This window comes from Geotrypetes seraphini, chromosome 4 (assembly GCF_902459505.1).
Source record: "Geotrypetes seraphini chromosome 4, aGeoSer1.1, whole genome shotgun sequence".
Lineage (NCBI taxonomy): Eukaryota > Metazoa > Chordata > Amphibia > Gymnophiona > Dermophiidae > Geotrypetes > Geotrypetes seraphini.
Window position 1 is genome coordinate 86,965,396 of NC_047087.1, and position 22,510 is coordinate 86,987,905.

At 40.7% G+C, this 22,510-nt stretch overlaps 1 long non-coding RNA gene across 7 annotated transcripts in view; it reads left to right on the plus strand.

Moving 5' to 3' along the window:
* LOC117359550 overlaps positions 1-22,510 on the plus strand; it is a 449,501-nt gene that overhangs the window by 229,164 nt on the left and 197,827 nt on the right. For 5 of the 7 annotated variants that reach the window (XR_004539260.1, XR_004539261.1, XR_004539258.1 and 2 more), the window contains 2 exons: positions 6,579-6,653; positions 13,623-13,675. This is a non-coding gene — a long non-coding RNA (uncharacterized LOC117359550). The remainder of the gene's footprint in view (positions 1-6,578; positions 6,654-13,622; positions 13,676-22,510) is intronic. The other 2 variants (XR_004539263.1, XR_004539262.1) reach the window with 1 other exon arrangement.

Consider the following 22,510-nt stretch of genomic DNA (forward strand, 5'->3'; position numbering starts at 1 on the left):
ACTAAAAAAAAATATAAAAAAGCACAAAAAAATAAATCCTTCTCTTTCCTCTGTTAAATCTTATTTCCTCTTCCTGCATTTTTGTTTAAAATACTGTGTTTTAGGTGGTATAGAGCCTATATTTCTGGTGCCTGTGGCTCAGGGTGACTAAAGTAGGGAAAATCCTGTTATAAATCCTGTGTTTTAGGGTAGCACTGATAGAACCTGCATTTTTGTTTAAAATACTGTGTTTTAGGTGGTAATAGAGCCTATATTTCTGCCTTACTAGTAGTCTTACTTATAGTCCCACCAACCCCAGGGACCACTATTCATATATAGAGACCCATATAATCAGGACTACTCAAATCAAGTCACTTCACAACCAATCAAGATGACCTTTATTCTATGCAATCACTGTGGTGCTTTAATTCCAAGACATACTATTTGGAGGCTTAAGGCTTGCCCCATCTGTCTTCAACTTGCCAGTATTAAGGAGGAGCTCTGCAAACTTAAACAGGAATTGAATACAATTAAAGCAGCTTCCATCACTCCACAAAATCATACCAACTTACCACCTCTACCTCAAAGAATAAAACAGCCCAGGAATAAATGGGTCACAGTAGGCTCAGGAAGACTGCGACATGTAACACAGAAACATCCACCTTCACTAATATTACCTCTACAGAATTCCTTCGCTCCACTAGTGCACTGCGATACTCAGGAAAACAGAAGGGAGGTGGGACTGGAACCAATGAAGGTAACTCAAGAGAACAAGCGCACCCTAAGTACAAATAAAAAAGCCAAAAACAGAAAACTATTACTGTTGGGGGATTCCATCATCAGAGGCATTAACCTTGGAACACAGGGCGAGGAGACCAAAATAGTGAAATGTCTTCCAGGATCCTCAGCTACCAGGAGTTCCAGGCAAATACTGACTATAATTAAGGAAGAAACTAAGGATTTTAACACTAATGTTGTTATCCATCTGGGAACAAATGACCTGGCCAACAACTCCACACTTGCAGCACAGAAAGCTTTTCGGGAGCTTGGTGAGGGCGTGAAACCTTTTGTAAAGACTTTAGCTTTTTCTGAAATACTGCCTGCATATGGAAAAGGAGAGCAAAGAGTGAAAAACACAGAGGACTTTAATAGATGGCTCAGAGCCTGGTGTCATCAAGAAGGCTTCAGGTACATAGGAGGATGGGGAAATACATGGAAGGACAAGAAGCTATATTGCACTGATGGGCTACATATTACTACAGCAGGAAAAAGAAACCTTGCAGAGAAATTCAGACAATATTTTTCTAGGCATTTAAACTAGAAGGTGGGGGTGGTGTATGTACGAAGGACAATTATAGAGACCACCCCCGGCAAAAGAAAAGATGTGATAGTAGTAAAGGCTGCAACATAAGCAATATCAGCAACTCATTTCTTAGTATTGCAACGGAAAGTGAAACAACACAAAAATCCATACGAAAAAGGAGATTATCGCTGAAAAATAGCTGGAAAGCGATGACCACAAATGCTCGCAGTCTAAGCAACAAAGTTCATGATCTGCAAGCCCTGATATTAGAGGCAGATCTAGATATTGTTGCTATCACAGAGACATGGTTCAGTGAATCACATGGATGGGATGCAAACATACCGGGATATAATCTTTTTAGGAAGGACAGAGATGGTCATAAAGGTGGAGGAGTAGCTCTCTATGTAAAGATCAATATCCAAGCGACCGAAATGCAAGGGACCTGGGGAGAGGAAGAAGCGATATGGATTGCTCTGAAAAGAGAAGATGGAACTTCTATCTACGTGGGTGTAGTCTACAGACCTCCGACTCAATCGCAGCAAATTGATAAGGATCTGATTGTGGATATCCAAAAGTTTGGAAGGAAAGAGGAGGTTCTGCTGTTGGGAGATTTCAACCTGCCGGATGCGGACTGGAATGTTCCGTCTGCAGAATCGGAAAGAAGTAGGGAGATTGTGGATGCCTTTCAAGAGGCTCTGCTCAGACAAATGGTGACGGAACCCACAAGGGAAAAAGCGATATTGGATCTGGTCCTCACAAATGGAGAGAGTATCTCTAATGTTCGAGTGGGTGCTCACCTGGGTAGTAGCGATCATCAAATGGTTTGGTTTGATATAACGGCTAAAGTGGAGAGCGGCCGCAACATACTTAAAGTCCTAGATTTCAAACGTACGGACTTTAATGCAATGGGAAAGTACCTGAAGAAAGAGCTGTTAGGATGGGAGGACATAAGAGAAGTGGAAAGACAGTGGTCTAAGCTGAAAGGAGCGATAAAAATGGCTACGAACCTTTATGTGAAGAAAATCAATAAAAACAAGAGAAAAAGGAAGCCGATATGGTTCTCCAACCTAGTGGCTGAGAAAATAAAGGCGAAAGAATTGGCGTTCATGAAATATAAAAAAACCCAAGAAGAGGAGAGCAGAAAGGACTACAGGGTGAAACTGAAAGAAGCCAAGAGAGAGATACGTTTGGTGAAGGCACAGGCGGAAGAACAAATGGCTAAAAATGTAAAAAAGGGAGATAAAAATTTTTTCAGATATATTAGTGAAAGGAGGAAGATAAAAAATGGAATTGCTAGGCTAAAAGATGCTGGGAACAAATATGTGGAGAGTGATGAGGAGAAAGCAAATGTGCTAAACAAATACTTCTGTGTTCACAGAAGAAAATCCTGGAGAAGGACCGAGATTGTCTGGCAAAGTTACACGAGAAAATGGAGTAGATTCTGCGCCGTTCATGGAGGAGGGTGTTTATGAGCAACTTGAAAAACTGAAGGTGGACAAAGCGATGGGACCAGACGGGATCCATCCCAGGATACTAAGGGAGCTCAGAGAGGTTCTGGCGAGTCCTATTAAAGATTTGTTCAACAAATCTCTGGAGACGGGAGTGATTCCTGGGGATTGGAGGAGAGCGGATGTGGTCCCTATTCATAAAAGTGGTCACAGGGATGAAGCAGGAAACTACAGGCCGGTGAGCCTCACTTCAGTTGTTGGAAAAATAATAGAAGTGTTGCTGAAAGAAAGGATAGTGTATTTCCTTGAATCTAATGGGTTACAGGATCCGAGGCAACATGGCTTTACAAAAGGTAAATCTTTGCCAAACGAACCTGATTGAATTTTTTGATTGGGTGACCAGAGAGCTGGATCGAGGACATATGCTAGATGTAATTTACTTGGATTTCAGCAAAGCCTTTGATACAGTTCCTCATAGGAGGCTGTTGAACAAACTTGAAGGGCTGAAGTTAGGACCCAAAGTGGTGAACTGGGTCAGAAACTGGCTGTCGGACAGACGCCAGAGGGTGGTGGTTAATGGAAGTCGCTCGAAGGAAGGAAAGGTGACTAGTGGAGTCCCTCAGGGTTCGTTGCTGGGGCCAATCCTGTTCAATATGTATGTAAGTGACATTGCTGAAGGGTTAGAAGAAAAAGTGTGCCTTTTTGCAGATGATACCAAGATTTGTAACAGAGTAGACACCGAAGAGGGAGTGGAAAATATGAAAAAGGATCTGCAAAGAGGAATGGTCTAATGCCTGGCAACTAAAATTCAATGCAAAGAAATGCAGAGTAATACATTTGGGGATTAATAATAGGAAGGAACCGTATATGCTGGGAGGAGAGAAGCTGATATGCACGGACGGGGAGAGGGATCTTGGGGTGATAGTGTCCGAAGATCTAAAGGCGAAAAAACAGTGTGACAAGGCAGTGGCTGCTGCCAGAAGGATTCTGGGCTGTATAAAGAGAGGCGTAGTCAGTAGAAGGAAGAAGGTGTTGATGCCCCTGTACAGGTCATTGGTGAGGCCCCAATTGGAGTATTGTGTTCAGTTTTGGAGACCGTATCTGGTGAAAGACGTAAGAAGACTTGAGGCGGTCCAGAGGAGGGCGACGAAAATGATAGGAGGCTTGCACCAGAAGACGTATGAGGAGAGACTGGAAGCCCTGAATATGTATACCCTAGAGGAAAGGAGAGACAGGGGAGATATGATTCAGACGTTCAAATACTTAAAGGGTATTAACGTAGAACAAAATCTTTTCCAGAGAAAGGAAAATGGTAAAACCAGAGGACATAATTTGAGGTTGAGGGGTGGTAGATTCAGGGGCAATGTTAGGAAATTCTACTTTACGGAGAGGGTGGTGGATGCCTGGAATGCGCTCCCGAGAGAGGTGGTGGAGAGTAAAACTGTGACTGAGTTCAAAGAAGCGTGGGATGAACACAGAAGATTTAGAATCAGTAAATAATATTAAATATTGAACTAGGCCAGTTACTGGGCAGACTTGTACGGTCTGTGTCTGTGTATGGCCGTTTGGTGGAGGATGGGCAGGGGAGGGCTTCAATGGCTGGGAGGGTGTAGATGGGCTGGAGTAAGTCTTAACAGAGATTTCGGCAGTTGGAACCCAAGCATAGTACCGGGTAAAGCTTTGGGTTCTCGCCCAGAAATAGCTAAGAAGAAAAAAATTTTTTTAAAAAAAATTTAAATTGAATCAGGTTGGGCAGACTGGATGGACCATTTGGGTCTTTATCTGCCGTCATCTACTATGTTACTATATGTGCAGCTGAATAAAGCATGAGAAACTGATCTTAGTTACAGGATGTGTGACTAGCTAGTCCAGAGGTGGAATTAAGTGTATAGTCAGTTGTCATATCTACTAAAGGCTTGGGGGAAGAGCCAGACCCCCATCTGCCTCTTGAATTAGGCAAAGCTCCTCTGGGAGAGGGTTCCAGAGTATGGCGACGGTTCCCAATAGGCACAATGGTGTTTAGAATGCTAAGCAATTTACTTGGGTCACCTTCTCTACCATCCATTTTACTTCCTATACCTTGCCCCATGTCTTTCATTTGTCTAGACTCTGTACATGTGAATGCTTAGTGGAAACAGTGCTTCATCTTTCTAGTGCCCCAATGAAAAAAATCTTCCATCAGCCCTTCAGCTTAAGCATTTCTACCCCAAATTTTTAAACTCGTCTTTTCTCGTACATATTTGATGGATTTTAACTACCATGATACATAGTAGCTTCAGATTTGCCTGCCTACAAGCTGAAGTTGGTGAGATGACTGAGAGATTTCCTGTATCCTTCTAATTTTCATTTAATCATTCAAAGTACTATCTTTCCTATTTTCAACTATTGTAACAGTTTTTGGTCAACCCATATAACAATCTTAGAGCATTACAGGTGGCTCAAAATGCCATGGCTAAAGGTTTAACTGAAAAGCCAGATACAATCACAACATATCAGTGTTAAAATCATTACATTGGTTACCAGTTGAACAATGTATCAAATTTTAATTTCGTTGTCTAATTTTTAAAGTATTAAATAATTTTGATTTCTCCAACTACTGCTGCCAGTATTACAAGGAGGTTAGAGTTGAAGTCCATTGCAGATATGTTTTTTTTTTTATTTTATATTTATCAAATTTTACATTTTATAAATCAAGTATCCACTTGTACAGAAAGTTGAAGAAAAGCAGGACTTGAGCTGAATTTAAGCTAAACATTTATTTTTATTTAGTTGATTATTATGTATTTTACCTAGGAGTATTATTTTCCTGCTTTTCATTGCAGATATGTTTAAGGATATATATAGGTCCTCAATTGTGGAAGTGTTATCACTTGAGTTATGTAAGTCATCAAATTAAAATCTATTTAAGAAAGAGCTGAACACTGTATTACTACTTCAGTGTTATGAAACATTCTAAAAATCCCTTTGGTGCAAATGCTGATCACTAGAAATTACTGTCTGGGGGATACTAACTATATATAGCAACAAAAAGGTCCCATTGACCACTCTTATTACTACAGATTGTTTTTCTAAATATTTTTCTTCAGAAATTGAATCTCAACAGAAGTGACCATACAGTAAAAATACTAGTGGTCAATATAATGCTTCTAAACATTGCACGTTTCCAATTGAAATTGCCCAAAATTTCCCCAAAAACTTAATAAAAATAGACTTATTTTCTTCCCATTTCTGAAACAACGGCCCCAATGCAGACTGCGCTTTGCAAAAACCTGCTTCAGAAAGCCATGTGTTTTTCTTATAATGGAAGCTCTGGAGAAAAAAATAAATGCCATTGTAAAGCTACATAAAACTAACCATAAACTGTGACTTAAATAAACTGAAAAGGATACTTGGATGGTACCTCTAAGTTCTAGTGACTGTCTTTTGAATGTGTTGATGCACTATACCAACTGCATCTTAAAAACTTAGCGGGTGACATAGGCTGTGACATCTGCAAATTCTATTGGAATTCCCCACAAAACTTCACCCCCTCTACCTAGCCCCGGGAAAAATTAAAATACAGTACCCAACTAACTTTGACCAAAAGAGCTTAAATCAAAACCTCTATATGAGCTCAAAATTTTACAAAAAGGCCCACCATTCCACCTCATGATTTAAAAAAGCAGGGTCTTGGTGTGCAACTGGTGTATCCACCATTGTTCCTTATTCCACAGCAATTGGGACATATTCCCCCCGGGGTAAAAGAGGGGCTTCCAAAGCTACAAAAAAGCAATTCTGATAATGTGTGTGTTCTCTTGCCAGTGCTGAATTAATGGAATATCTTTTCCTCCTGTGCATATGTGGCTAAGGTGCTTCTGAATTTGGATTCGAATGACCTGAGGAGTGTGTCCAATATACAGTAAGCTACAAGGACACTTTATCAGGTACACTACTAGAGAAGAACAATAATCTTTGTGTGCATGTAACTCGATTGTCTTAAGCATAGGCACTGGAACCAGAGGGGGGAGGAGGGGACAAGAGTCTTGGCCTCCCCAAATTTAGTGGTCGTAGGAGTCAAATATTGCTTTCCTGACTTCTCCACCTACCTTCTCCCTGGCCATTGTAATTTTAAATATTTGGGGAACTGGTGGCAACAACGAAGTGAGCCTGCTGCCGTTGGCCTGTCCCAAAACCCTTGCCTTTGCGGCAACAGGAAGTTGTGCAGAATGAAGACTTGCAGGGCAAGCCAATGGCTGCAGGCTCACTTTGTTGTCGCTGCTGACTATCCAAAGATTTAAAATTAGAGTGGCCAGAGATAAAGTAGGTGAGGGAGTCGGGAGCTGGAGAAAGAGGCCGTACCACTGCTGGGGGAGGAGGGGGAGGGAAAGAACATAAGCTGCATGGCTGGGGGTGGGGAAGGACAGATGTTGCATGGGCTGGGAGTGGGTTGAGAAAGACAGATACTTCACTGGCTGGGGGTTAGGAAGGTTGGGAAATAGAGATGCTTCCAGTGGGGAAGGAGAGAGAAAAGGAGAATTGTTGTACATTGTTGCATGGAATGGGAGGGAAAAGGAGATGGTATACATGGGGAAAGGGAGAATTGTTGGACATGATAGTGGTGAAGAGGACAGTGGGAGAAATATTGGCTGTTGTAGAGAGGGACGAGTGGGATAGATGGAATGGGATGCAAGAGAGAGGAATGTTGAACCTGATATTGGAGGGAAGGGAGGAAGAGATTTGGCATGGTGTTGGAGAGGGTTCATAGAAGGAGAAATGTTAGACATGAGGGCTGGTGGGGAGAGACAAAAGATTCTGTACAGATTAGAAACCAGGGGATGAGAGAGGGAGAAATGTTGGTTTGAGGTGGGGAGTCAGAAAGAAGGAAGGGAAGGAGAAATGTTACACTGGGAGGGAGGAGAGATGCCTAAAGGAAGGGAAAGATGTTAGATTCCAGAAAAGGGTGATAGAAGGAGGGATGTCAGCCCACTGGAAGGGGAAGGAGAGGGATGCCAGACCAGGGAATAGAAGGGAAGTAGGGGTGAGAGAGATGCCAGACTGCGGGAAGAAGGAGAGAGAGAGATGCCAGGCTGCAGGAAGGAGGGGGGGAGAGAGATGCCAGACTGCAGGAAGGAGGGGGGAGAGAGATGCCAGACTGTGGGAAAGAGAGATAGAAACATGATGGCAGATAAAGCCAAATGGCCCATCTAGTCTGCCTATCCACAGTAACTATTATCTCTTTCTCTCTCCGAGAGATCCCACGTACCTCTCAGGCCCTTTTGAATTCAGACACAGTCTATTTCCACCACCTCTTCTGGGAGACTGTTCCAAGCATCTACCACCCTTTCTGTAAAAAAGTATTTCCTTAGATTACTCCGGAGCCTATCACCTCTTAACTCCATCCTATGCCTTCTCTTTGCAGAATTTCCTTTCAAATGAAAGAGACTCGACTCCTGCACATTTATATTAAATCGGTTTTTAAACGTCTCTATCTTATCTCCCCTCTCCCGCCTTTCCTCCAAAGTATACAGATTGAAATCTTTAAGTCTGTCTCCATACACCTTATGATGAAGACCACATACCATTTTAGTAGCCTTCCTCTGGACCAACTCCATCCTTTTTATATCTTTTTGAAGGGGCGGCCTCCAGAATTTTACACAATATTCTAAATGAGATTTCACCAAAGTCTTATACAGGGGCATCAATACTTCCTTTTTCCTACTGACCATACTTCTCCCTATGAACCTAGCATCCTTCTTGCTTTCACTGTCAAATTTTCAACCTGTTTGGCTACCTTAAGATCATCACATACAATCACACCCAAGTCCCACTCTTCTGTCGTGCATATAAGTTCTTCACCCCCTAATCTGTACCGTTTCCATGTGTTTTTGTAGGCCAAATGCATGACCTTGCATTTCTTAGCATTAAATTTTAGCGGCCAAATATCAGACCATTCCTCAAGCTTTGCCAGATCTTTCTTCATGTTAGTCACACCATCCTGGGTGTCTACTCTATTGCAGATTTTGGTATCATCCGCAAAGAGACAAATTTTACCCGACAACCCTTCAGCAATATCGTTTATAAAAATGTTGTAAAGAACAGGCCCAAGAACAGAACCTTGAGGCATACAACTGGTAACATCCCTTTCCTCAGAGCGATCTCTATTGATCACTACCCTCTGTCGCCTTCCACTCAACCAGTTCTTGACCCAGCCTGTCACTTTAAAACCCATCCCGAGGGCACTCAGTTTATTTATTATACGTCTGTGTGGAACACTATCAAAGGCTTTAGTAAAACCTAAATATACCATATCTAGCGCACAACCTCTATCTAATTCTCTGGTCACCCAGTCAAAGAAATTGATCAGATTTGTCTGACAAAGACCTACCTCTAGTGAATCCATGTTGGCTCTGGTCCTGTAATCCACAGGATTCCAGAAACTTGACCATTCTCTGTTTTAAAAGTATTTCCATTAATTTGCATACCACAGAAGTCAGACTTATCGGCTTGTAATTCCCTACCTCTTTCTTACTTTTGTGGAGAAGGGACCACATCCGCCCTTCTCCAGTCCTCCGGTATCACTCCCTACTCTAGAGACTTGTTGAAAAGGTCAGTCAACGGAACTACCAGAAATTCCCTAAGTTCCTTCAGCACCCTCGGATGTACACCATCCGGCCCCATCACTTTGTCTACCTTTATTTTAGCTAACTCCTCATGAAAACAACCCTCTGAAAATCAATCAGGGTCCATCTCTATTCACGTTTGTCTTCTGTGGTCCCGCTCCCAGCAATTCAGCCTTGAACACAGAACAGAAATATTTGTTAAGCAATTCGGCCTTTTCTTTATCAGTTTCTACATATTCCTCTCCTTCACCTTTGAGTCTCACAATGCCGTCTTTGCACTTCTTCCTATCACTAATATATCTAAAAATGTCTTGTCGCCCCGTTTTACTGTGTCAGCTATTTTTTTCTTCCATTTGCATCTTTGCTTTCCTGACTTCACGACCAGCCTTTCTTAACTTTTCCAGATATTTTTGCCTGTCTTCCTCTTTCTGCGGGAAGGAGAGGAGAGAGATGCCAGACTGCTGAAAGGGGGGAAGAGAAAGAGAGAGATGTTAGACCATAGGAAGGAGGAGGGAAGGATAGAGAGATGCCAGACCATGGGAGAGAAGAGAGATGCCAGCTGTGGAAAGGAGAGGCAAAAGATACCAGACCATAGGAAGGGGGAAGACGGAGATGTCAGATCATGGGGGAGGGAGAGAGAAGGAGGAGATTTTGCACAGGGTTGGAGGGGAAAGGGGGAGAGAGGGAAAAGTTGGTGTACAGCAATGGATGTGGTAGGGAAGAGAGATAGAAGAAATGCTTCTTATGGATAGATGGGAATAGGGGAGAAGAAAGAGGAGATGGCAGGGCCTTTCCCTTCCCGGTGCTTCCTGGGATACACAGGGGAGGGCCCTAAGGCTCTGATTTACTGAGGTGACCCTTCTCATTCACTCTGTGGTTTCTTCTGATCCCTTTCATCCTTGGAGATATCACTGGATATATTCTGTATGTATTTTACTTGACATCTCCTTTATAGCTTCTGTTCTTGTTCATCCAATTATAAACAAATCCTTTAGCATAATCATTTTCATCGTGCTTGAATTTTTTGATCTTTGTTTTAATTCTAAGTGGAATTTATTCATCTCTTCATTAAAAAGTTAATCATTCTGTAAATATGTCTACAGGTGTTGATGTTTGAAGAGCATCAAGTTCTGCTGGCAATCCTTTTGGTATGCAGTCAACTCTATCTGGGTTGTTTTAATGATACGAGCAACCTCAGGTCCCATGAGCATTTATTAAGTTCTGCGTTCCATTTGTTCAAAAAGATGGAATTATCCAGAAACAGTCCCTGTTCTTTTTGTCTATGCAAACCTTGTGGAATGCGTTTAGCCCTGCAGTTCTGCCCTAATAAATATGTTTATATGTAAAAGTTAACTGGTCCCAATCCAACACAGGTTGAGATTCTTCCTGTGAGGTGAATACCTGGAATTTAGAAAGCAAATCACCCACCTGCTACTCACTAAAAGAGAGGACATTCTCCTAGCCAAAAGTAGCCATGTTGCTCTCTTCAAACATTGCAGGTATTATCCAACATATAAAAAAGGGAATAGTTTACCTATATAATAATCCTGTCTGGGGGATACTAACTATATTTAGCAGCAAAAAGATCCTGATGACTACTCCTATTAATACAGATTGTTTTACTAATTTTTTTTGCTTTTGTGCTCAGATTGAATCTCAGCAGAAGTTACCATACAGTAAAAATAATAGTGGTCAATATAATGTTTCTAATTCTTGTACCCTTTTGACTATGTCCAAATGCAATTGCCCAAAATTTCCCCAAAACTTATTAAAAATTTACTTATCCTCTCCACTTTTCTGAAACAACTGCCCCAACCGCGTTTTACAAAAGCTGCCTCAGGAAGCTGTGTATTTTTCTTTCAATGGAAGCTCTGGAGAAAAAAAAGTAAAGCAATAAATGCCATTGTAAAGCTACTGTACATAAAAATAACCATAAACTGTGACTTAAATAAATTGAAAAGGTTACTTGGATGGTACCTCTATGATTAATTGACTATCTTTTGAATGTGTCGACTCACCATGCTATCTGTATCTTAAAAACTTGGGGGGGGGCATAGGCTATGACGTCTGTAAATTCTTTTGGAACTCCACACAAAACTCCACCCCCTCTACTTAGTGCTGGAAATTGATGGCTGATCATATGTACATAGGAGATTGCTTTTTCTCGTCATTGTTAGACTATATTATAAATGTTTTATTGTAAACCACTTGTAATTTAGATTTGCAGTCTGTAAATTTTAATAAATAGATAAATGCCTATGTTTTAGTATACCAGTGCTGGTTTTCATTAATACACCTAAGTGCCTACCTGTACTTCAGGAAGCAGGTGATAGCCTGGTTCTTCTCCCAAACCTTAAATACCATATTTTTCACTGCATAAGACACACTTTTTCCATCCTCAAAAAGAGGGTGGAAAAGTAGGTGTGCCTTATGAGTGAATACAATTTTTTTTAACACCTGTCCCCACCCCCGGTACCTTTTTGTAAATGCCGGTAGTCTCAGCAGAAGCTTTCTGTGCTCCTTGCCCCTCTCTTGCTGGACGACTGCCCTTTCTTGATGCAGAGTGTGCCGCCTGCCTGGTCCCGTGCCATTCTCTATGACAGCAGCCGCACGCACACTGCTTCCTCGCGCTTTGTAGCCCTGCCTCTTCCTCAGCCAAGAACCAAACAGCCCCTCCCGTCGAGTACTCCGCCCCACCACTTGTTTCTTTGTTCACGCTCCCTGCTCTTCCTGCTCCACCATTAGTCTCTGGTCTAGAGTTCCACCCCCTGCCGTGAATTAAGGTTGCTCCTAGAGTCCAGCCCCACCCCCCTCTCCCCGTGTGCTCCTACTGTCCACTGCCAGCTCCATGGCATACAGTCAGGGCAGAAGGAAGAAGGTCTACTCCTACTACAACGGTGTGTGATGGGGATGCCGCAGCCTCCCCCTTCCCAGAGCATGGCCGGGACTCTAGGCTCCGCAGCAGCAAGTGGGATAGACTGCTCCACTGGACCTGGTGGGGGAGTGTCATGGCGCTCGTAGCGTGTGGGGGGGGAAGGAGGCCTGAGGGAAGCCAGCAACAAGTAACAAAAGCTGCAGAAAGCCCTTCACTCTCTTGTGATGCTCAGCTCCACAAACTCAGAGCCACAAATTCCTGCATTTCCAGTGCTCAAACGCTGCCCTGATGCACACTCCTGCATCACCCGCATGTCCTTAAAGCATCCTCATACACAGCCCCCTGCATCTCCCCCCCCAGTCCCTAAAGCATCCTCAGACCACCAGATGCACCTATGTGTAGAGGAGGAAAAACCAAGGTGGGTGCATCTTATGGTCAGGTGCGTCTTATAGAGCGAAAAATACAGTACATTGGGAGAATGACTGTACACTCATTCTGCACCTGGACCAGCTTGCTACACACACTGTAACTTAGATCTGTTTCTTATGTCTTGTTTAAAGAATTTGCCTTGAGTTTAGCCATTCATCTGTTGATCCAGTGGACTCTATACTACCCATCTTTTCCCCATCTATATATCTACACTTGTCCCCTAAGTTATATGGTAAGCTGTATTGTAGAAAAACATTACATTATATCTGTTATTGAATGTTCTAATGCGTAGATGTGTCATAGGTATTATGCTGATATATATCTGTTGCTTGAATTTCAATGCTGTTAAATATGTAGATTTTTAAAATACTGTTTCATGCTAGTTCTATTAAATTTGTTTGCTGATTTTGAGACTACCTCATCTATTGTATTTATGCTTATTTTGCTATTCTACTATTGTTATGCTTTTAACAAAATTGTAAGTTTTATGTTAAACTGTACTTGCTGTACAACACCTTGGGTGAATCTCTTCATAAAGACAGTTAATAAATAAATGATAGCATTGGTGTTAAATGTGCCCCATTTTAGTACAAAAATCAAGGTGTCAAGTTACAGAATTGTCTCCTAACCCTAATGTCTGACCATTCCAGATTCAGACAATTGAAATTATTTAGCCATTGTAAAACATTCTTTGGTTGAAATAACTTTAGTTCCTGATGAGTTTTGTCTTTTTGATTAAACCTGAATTCTTTACACCAGGATGGTTTGGGCTCAAATAGTTAACTGCATCTTTCTGGTTTTAATTCTCTTTTCAAGAAGTAGAGGTGACCTTTTAAGTTTACATAATTTTCTAGTTTGTGTTGTGATATACAGTATCTACTCTCTATATTTTTTCTTGGTTAATGTTCTGAACATGCAATATAATAGTTTAATCAATTCCAGTAATTAAACCTGTTAATGACTATTGTTCTGTGTATCTTCACTTTCAGAAACAAGTTTGACAGATTTACAAATGGAGGAATCACCGTGATAATCCCCTCTAGTAAGTTGATTACATTTCTGTAGAGTATATGTTTTCTCAAAGCCATTTGTAATATTATAGAGTTTGGTGGTATATAGCAAGTAACACAATACAGCATTTAATGAAAATCAATGGAAAGCTTAGGTGGTTGGCTTCATTTATGTGATCACAACCCTACCCAGTAAATTCTAGAAAAGACAGGGTGTGTTGTTGGTTTTTTTTTTTTTTTTTTCAATTATGAATGTTTATACAAACAACTGTGCATTCGGTTCTCTTTGAGATGATTTTGTTAAATATGAGAAAAGCTTTTCTGTGTTGCCACTCTATTGCAGTGTGCCTCAGTGGCTGGAAAACGTAGACTTGTAGAAACACCATCACCTTATCTCGACATAATAGTGTAAGCCACATGTACCCCATTCTGAATGTGCAAAATATTCATTCTAAGAATCCACATAGAGCTGGGTACCCTGCTGCTTTGTAAGTTGAGTACAGGTTCAAATTTTCACATAGAAAAATTAAAACATTTCAAAATTATTTTTCAAATCTAATTTACATCATCTTGGCTTTTGGCTGAAGTGGCATGCAAATAAAGGTCTTAGGTATGCAAGATCCTTAAACTGGGTAAATGATTACATATTTGGGATGTTTCTTATACAACAACAAAAAAGCAAAATACAAGTAAAGGGTGAGGGGGAATATTCAACTGTCAAGTGAAAAACTACGACAACAGCATTGAAGTTTCTGGTCTCACTGCAATCTGCTCAGGGGCTTGCTGTTATACTTCTGTACCTAGTTCTCAAAAGGAAAGTATTTTCCCTTAATCAGTGTATCGCAAACTGTGAGCCTCGGCGAGATTCCGGGTGTGGCACAAGATGCTGGCGAGGAGTAGAGATATCAGCTGACTGCTTACAGGACATGCCTCTTGCTGCGAGAGGCATGATCTCTTGACAGTCAGCCAACGCCAGCACCTCTCCTCTTTGCCGGGAACTTACAAGAAAACTCTCAAAAGACTACGAGTTATTCAAAATTCAGCAGTATGGTTGATTTTTGGTCTGAAAAAATGGGAGTATATTAGTCCTTATTACCAAAAATTACATTGGTTGCCAATGGAAGCAAGAGTTCTGTTTAAATTTGCTTGTATTTGCTTTAAATCAATATTTGGTATGTCTCCAGTTTATTTAACTTCCCACTTTCTCCTGGACCATTTTAATAAGTCCACACGCAGAACTCATTTATTTGCTTATCCAACAGCAAAAGCCTGTTGATATAAGCAATTTCTGGACGGAACACTTGCTTTTCAGGCAGGCAAAATGAATGATTGGTTGGGTAAAATTATTGCACGTGCTTCATTACCATTCTTTTAGAAAATTAATAAAGACGCAGTTGTTTGATCAATTTATAACCTAAGGTTTTACTGTTTAACTTTTTTGTTCATTATGTATTTCTAACGATGTGTACATGTTGCTGATTGTTCAGTTTTTCTTGTTGTAAACCGCCTCGAACTACTGTGGTTTTGGCGGTATATAAGAATAAAGTTATGATGATTATTATTATTACATGCCTCTCCTGTTGCAGCACTCCCCCACTGGCGGCTCAGGGCCCTGTCTGGAGGACTTTCGTGCATGCGTGCGGATGTTGATGTGATGACGTCATGCATGTGTGTGACATCTCATCAGCGTTTCCGCATTTTTGGATGCCCTCCAGCCGCGGCACAGGGTTTAGTGTGCTGCGGCATCCAGAAGGTTGCAAGACACTGCCTTAAATAATCACCATGGGTACAAAATAGCCACAGACTTTGCTGTTTGTATGTGCTGTTTAAGTAGGTAAAATTTCTGTGGAAAATAATATTTTCAGATTTAACATATTAATTTATACGTGCTTTTTCCAGTCCAGCCCCCAAATGCCACTCCTTCACACCCCTTCCCTCCTTCTGGAATGTGTCTTCTCACTGTGGCTTAAAGTAAATAAGCCATAGAATCCAGAGAGTACTTCAGGCCTGACTGAGGGCTAGATTATCAAAAATTTGCGTTAAAAACTGATGGGCCGCTGTTGCAGCCATTATTGTAACGATTTTAAGAAAGCTGGTGATAACGATGGGCACATGCATAGAATAGCCACTGAAGTCAAGCAACTCCCCCCTCCAACACCCTCCCCAGGCAGCGGGAGAGATGCCCACTCTCTCCTGCTGCTGAAGTTAAGTGATCCGATACCCTCCCCCCTCGGCAGCAGGATAAATGCCTACTCTCTCTCTCCACCAAGCAATGCCCCCTGACACACATGCACCACCCAGCAGCAGAAGAGATGCCCACTCTTTCCTGCCCTCAAGCAATGCATCTTATCGACACCCCCAGCAGCGGTAGGGATGCCTACTCCCTCCTGCCTCCATGCAAACCCCCTCTCCCCCGACACCCCCCATGCCTCAAATGACCCCCCCTCCACCTACTTTTCTTTTGATGACTGGCCAGAGGGATGCCTATTCTGGCCAACAGGCCCACCTCTTCAAAATGGCAGGCCTCCTTTACCTGGTGCATCCTAGGATGCACCAGACAGGGGCCTGAGGCTCTGACAGGCTCAGGTTATTTAAGGCCCGTCCTATGGAAGGGACCTTAGGTGTCTAGACCAATCAGAGCCTTAGTCCCTCCACAGTGCAAACGGGTTTTTGGTTTTTAAATTTGCATGGGGGGGGGTCTGAGCTGTCATATCAGGGAGGAGCCTAAGGCTTGGATTGGCCCAGGTTGTTTAAGGGCTCTCCTATGGAAGAGGCTATAGGCGTCTGGGTCAATGAGCGCTTCAGACCTCTTCCCGGTGCATCCCACTGCATCTGGGGAGAGGAAGGCTCGCCATTTTGAAGTAGGGTAAGGGGGAGGGGGCTGAGTGTCGGAGGGGGGTTACGTGGTGGCAGGAGGAGCATCTCTCCTGCTGCTGGGGGGGGGTTATTGTTTGGTGGCGGGAGGGAAAGGACATCTAACCCACTGCCTGGGGTGTGTCGGGGCTGGGGCATTGCTTGGCGGCAGGAAGGAGTCCCCCACTCCTTCCTGCCGCCAAGCAGTGTCGGGTGATTGGGCGACACGATATCTCTCCTGCCGATCTTCCATTTGGGTTATTTTTTAAAAATTATTTTAATTTGTGTGGGGTGGGGGGGGGGTGGACCTGAGCTGTCAAACTTTACTTTCCTGTCACTACCTGAGCCAATCAGAAAATAAGGCAACGACAGTTCATTTTGGCCACAAATGTATCACAATGAGGTTAGAGAATCACTCGGTGTGCTCATTTTAATATTAACAACTTCGTATTACATTTGTATTGCAGTATTGGAGACTGCTAGAAAACTCAGAAAAGACTTTAGTAAGCCGTTTTAATAATCTGCTGCTAAAATACATGCATGCTGAACTGTCTGGAATCGGTTTAGCGAGCATGTTAAAGGCAGATTTTAGTTTTGAGAATCTGCCCCCAAGTTGTTTTTAGACCACCAGATTATCTATGTAAAATCCAAAATTAAATTTAGGATTAAGGATCATAAAACTTAAATCAGTATTTGTCCTCTCTGCTCTATCTTTAAAGAAAATGAGTTACAAAAACACCATTTGTGAGGCACCTGTAAAAATGTTTTCATTTCCCTCCTGAAGTCTAATACCATTTGAGAAGGTATAGCTAGGACTCTGCAGCTGTTGAGCTCATCATAGAAGCATGAAGGCAGATAAAGGCCACATGGCCCATCCAGTATGCCCATCCATAGCATCCACTATTTTCTCCTCTCTCTAAGAGATCTCGTGTGCCTCTCCCACGCTTTCTTGAACTCAAACACAACCTTTGTCTCCATCACCTCTATCAGAAAACTATTCCAAGCATCTACCAACTTTTCCTTAAAAAAAAGTATTTTCTTAGATTACTCCTGAACCTGTCACCTCTTAAATTCATCTTAAGCCCCTTCATTCCAGAACTTCCTTTCAAATGAAAGAGATTTGTCTCATGTGTATTTATGGCACATAGGTATTCAAATGTCTCTCTCATATCTCCCTTCTCCTGCCTTTCTCCTAAGTATACATATTGAGATCTTTTAAGTCTGTCCCCATATGTCTATTGATGAAACTATTGACTATTTTAGTAGCCTTCCTCTGGACCATTTTGAAGGTTTGGTCTCCAGAATTATACAGTATATTGTAACAAGCAAGATCTGTGTGTATGTATGTATATATAACCACAAAAAACAAGGAGGAATGGAGGGAAGTATAGTACAAAGATTCAAAATATCACTCCAAAACAAAAGCACCACACAAGCCAAGAAAGCTAGCTTATTACTTAAGCGAAAGAAAAGCCTCAGACAAACGGAGAGGTGTACCCACACCCTTCCACCCAAACATCATAGGCAAAAAACTTTCGCACAAGTTTAAAGTTAGCAGGTAGGAACAAAAAATAGCCGAGAATTATTAATGGTAAAAACCACCACAAACAGGCCAGGCCGACGATCATTTCGTGGCCGGTAACCACTGCTTCAGGGCCTTAGTGCCAAATCCAGGCTATCAGTACGCAGATCCTAACTGCTGGTGGTTGAAAGCAGCAGTTAGGATCTGCGTACTGATAGCCTGGATTTGGAGTTAAGGCCCTGAAGCAGTGGTTACCGGCCACGAAACGTTAATCGGCCTGGCCTATTTTTGTTCTGTGGTTTTTACCATTAATCATTCTCGGCTTTTTTTTTTTGTTCCCACTTGCTAACTTTAAACTTGTGCGAAAGTTTTTTGCCTAAGATGCTTGGGTGAAAGAGTGTGGGTACACCTCTCCGTTTGTCTGAGGCTTTTCTTTCGCTTAAGTAATAAGCTATGCAAAAATAAGTCTGCAGTTCAAAGTAGTAATAGCTAAACAGTGGTACAGGTAAAGATATTACCAAATATGTCACCTGGAGTCAATAGCAAAATAAGAATTCCAGCCTGGTGGTCCATCTTATTTCCTGATATACCACCCTTCACAGGTAGATGGCTACAAGAAGCGTCTCACTGCTGTTATTTCAGCCAAAGGGGGGTAACACTAATTATTACGATATAGGGTGTCCTAATTTATTCCTCAGTTAGAATACACATTTTTGTAGCTATCTTTTGTTTCATGAGTAAATCAAGGAAAATTTTAGTTGTTTACCTACAATTACATCATTTTCTTTTCCAGAGATAAATAAATAAAAAGATTTTACATCGATATGTGAATATTTCTTAAGAAAAGAACTGAATATTTCATGGGGTATCCTAATTTTTTCACATGACTATAATTGGTTTGTTTTCTGCTTCATGCACCATTCGTCATTATCTAACTATCCACTTTTTCACTTATGCATACTTCCATATTTTTGTTCACTTTTTCAACAACTTAAACTTGGCATCACACTTTCACTTTTTCACAAAAATTTTTTCACTTTATAGTTAGCCATTATTACATTTAATTAAACTTTTCAAATTTAGATTCATTAAAATTTTATATATACCCATTTCTATAAGGCCTTTTTTTAGTTGAAACACGGACCGTGTTGGGTCTGTACTATATATACTAATTGCAATTTTATTGACTCTGCATCATCTGCATTGCTTGAATAGCAACTACGTCTTGTTTTGGGATTATTTTATTTTGCTTGGTTTTTCTTGTATGTACCAATAAACTTTCACATCAAGAAAGTGACTTCTCTTCTCTGGTTTGACTTTTCTTTTTTTTCCTGTGGAACTTTTGGGGGGTTTTCTTGTTGCTACTTTAACGAATAATGCCACTTCCCCACCTTTTCTTCCTACCCTGTCTTTTTTGAACAGATTATAGTCTCTATGATCACCACTAAATCTAACTCAGCCTCTTCCATCACATTCTCTAGGTCAAGAACCTTGTTTCCCATACTCCGAGCATTAATATATACTGCTTTCCAGACATCACCCCTTTTTCTCATTTGTGATTCACTTACCTGAGGGCTTATTATTACCTGGGAGTTTTGATCACCCTGTTCTAATGATTCTAGTTTAAAGCCCTCTTCAGTAGGTTAGCCAGTCTGCTGTTGAAGGCATTTCTTCCCTTCTTTGATAGATGTATTCCATCCCTGCTCAGCAGCCCTTGGAAAATCATCCCATGATTCAGGAAGCCAAAACATTTTGACGACACCAGGATGTAAACTTCTCTGCCCTGGCCTTTACCAATGAGAACATCACCTCCGCATCTGTCTGCTTCACCTTCTCTCCCAGAACCACTAAGTCACTTTTTTTTTTTTTAATAATTTTTATTCATTTTAAAACACTTTCAATAAGTAGAAACAGAATAGATTAAACATTTAACACTTTAGACATCACTTAAAATTTTAGAAGAATCATACAGATCATTACCCTCCCCCCACCCAAACTAATTTTATCATCAAAGTATAAAATTTTATCATATTTTCAGAAATATATTATACATAAATAAATCTAAATTACACATAAATATTCAATCAGACTTATTTATCATCCTCAAAAATATCACCCTTCCCCCAATTACCATCCGTATAAATAATCAATTAAAATAACCTTATATTCCTCCCACCCACCCCCATCCCTGGATGCGCATTTTCTAACAATAAAAATCTTAGTTATAATATTTCTACAAACGACGTCAATGGGGCCCATATTAATTTAAAGTTTTTAATATTCCCTAACAACTCAGCGTTTATTTTCTCATATTTATATCTTAGACATAAACTAGTCCACCAGAATGTAAAGTTGAGACGATCCCAGTTCTTCCAGTTCCTTGTAATCAATTGTATAGTTGTACTTGTCATAATTAAAAAAAGACGTCTTTTATATTTGTCTAGGGGATCTTTGATATGCAAGATGGTACCACAAATTACGACTTCATACGTTAAAGGAATCTCTGATTCTAAAATATTATTAATATGTCCCCAAATTGCTCTCCAAAACATCAGAATTTTCGGGCAATGAAACAGTAGATAATCCAATGTTCCTATGTCAAGGTGACAGTGCCAGCACCTATTAGATTTAGAATTATCTAACTTATTCAATTTAACTGGGGTCCAGAAAGAACGATGTAACAAAAAGAACATAGTTTGTTTCATAGATGCTGATGCTGTACACCTCATCCTCCAAGACCAAATACGTGGCCATCGAGATTCAGAAATATACTGTTTGATCTCAATGCTCCAAATATCTCTAAGAGCGTTTTTGGGTTTTTTATTCATAAGTTCAGATATTAATTTATACCAGTTAGCAGCTTGATGTCCTAGCATGTCTGCCTGAAAACATAGGAATTGCAGGCTATAAAATTTTTTAAATTATGCCATTCAGGGAACCCTTTCTGAATAGCCTGTTTTAGTTGCAACCATTTGTAAAATTGCAATTTTGAAATACTAAAAGATTGTTGCAACCATGTAAAATCAAGGGATTTCCCATTTAAAATAACATCCTCTAATGTTCTTATACCTGCTTGCATCCAATCCTTCCAGGCAATTTTAGATCCGCCTATTTGTATCTTGAAGTTTAGCCATAGGGATTGACACAAAGACTGTTCTATAGGAATTTCAGTTAACTTATTTATAGATCTCAGGGTTTTCCAAGTGTCCAAAATAATAGTATTATCCTTAGCATAATTAAATAGTTTAATGTCCAATACATGAGACAAACTCATTGGGGACATAATTTTCCATTCCAAAATGAACCACTCTGGATAATGTTCCATGAGATCAGACAAGATCCAGTACATACCCTGACGCAGAATATAGGCTTGATGATACCAATAAAAATTTGGAAAATTTACCCCTCCCTCCACGATTGGTTTTTGTAGTGATACTAAAGCAATTCTAGCAGGTCTGCCATCCAAACAAACTTGGTAAGAATACTATTTAATTTTTTGTAAAAAAGAACCTTGAAAATAAATTGGTAACATTCCCATTTGATAACACATCACAGGCAAAATCATTATTTTCACTGTTTGAACTCTCCCCCACCAAGATAAATGTAACGGATTCCATTGCTCACACATTTCTGTAACCTTTAATAATAAAAATTTTTCATTTACTTTCATTGTCTCTTCTAGTGTCTTATAAATCCAAATTCCCAAATATTTTATACCCTCTAATTTCCAAAGAAAAGGGAACTGATCAAACAATCCTTTTTGAGAATGTATATTAAGCGGAAGGATGTCTGATTTATTCCAATTTATTTTATATCCTGAAAATTTTCCGAATCTTTCAATCAAGTCTAATAAATGTGGAATAGTAGTTTCAGGATTCCTCAAATGAAGCAAAATATCATCTGCGTATGCAGAAACTTTGTATTCCCGACCAACATAAGGAATACCTTGAATCTCCTCTACTTGTTGAAAAGCCAATAGTAAGGGTTCCAATACAATATCAAACAACAAAGGAGATAAGGGACATCCCTGCCTAACTCCCCTCTCCAGACAAAAGCTGTCTGAAAAAGAATTATTTATATACAATCTAGCCAAAGGGGAGTTATACAAAGCTTTGATCATTTGTATAAATCCAGAACCCACCCCAAACCAATCCATTGCTTGGTACATAAAAGTCCATTTTACATGATCAAATGCCTTCTCCGCATTCAAAGATACAGAGAAGGCTGGATCTTCCATGGATTTTGTTAGGGTCACATATGAAGAGCCAATCTAGTGTTACGTGAGGAATGTCTATGATTAACAAATCCGGTTTGGTGCATACCTATAATATAAGGGAGAGCCTTAGTCAAGCGTAGAGCCAATAACTTAGCCAACAGTTTTCCATCAACATTTATCAAAGATATTGGCCTGTAGTTTGAAACCAGTAAAGGGTCTTTATGTGCCTTTGGCAAAACTATAGTCAAAAATTCTGCCATAGTACCTGAAATGCAG